Below are 610 nucleotides of genomic sequence, written 5' to 3' on the forward strand. Positions count from 1 at the left end.
TTTCCTTCTCCCCATGTCCAGTTCTAATTGTTGCTTCCTGACCTGCATACAAATTTCTCAAGAGGCAGATCAGGTGGTCTGGTATTCCCATCTCTTTCAGAATTTTCCACAGTTTATTGTGATCCACACAGTCAAAGGCTTTGGCAGAGTCAATAAAGCAGAAATAGATATTTTTCTGGAACTCTCTTGCTTTTTCCATGATCCAGCAGATGTTGGCAATTTGATCTCTGGTTCCTCTGCCTTTTCTAAAACCAGCTTGCACATCAGGAAGTTCATGGTTCACATATTGCTAAAGCCTGGCTTGGAGAATTTTGAACATTACTTTTCTAGTGTGTGAGGTGAATGCAATTGTGCGGTAGTTTGAGCATTCTTTGGCATTGCCTTTCTTTGGGGTTGGAATGAAAACTGACCTTTTCCAGTCCTGTGGCCATTGCTGAGTTTTCCAAACTTGCTGGCATATTGAGTGCAGCACTTCCACAGCATCATCTTTCAGGATTTGGAATAGCTCAACTGGAATTCTATCACCTCCACTAGCTTTGTTCATAGTGATGCTTTCTAAGGCCCACTTGACTTCACATTCCAGGATGTCTGGCTCTAGCTCAGTGATCAC

Source organism: Bison bison, unplaced genomic scaffold (assembly GCF_000754665.1).
Source record: "Bison bison bison isolate TAMUID 2011002044 unplaced genomic scaffold, Bison_UMD1.0 scf7180017864285, whole genome shotgun sequence".
In the NCBI taxonomy this organism is placed as follows: Eukaryota; Metazoa; Chordata; class Mammalia; order Artiodactyla; family Bovidae; genus Bison; species Bison bison.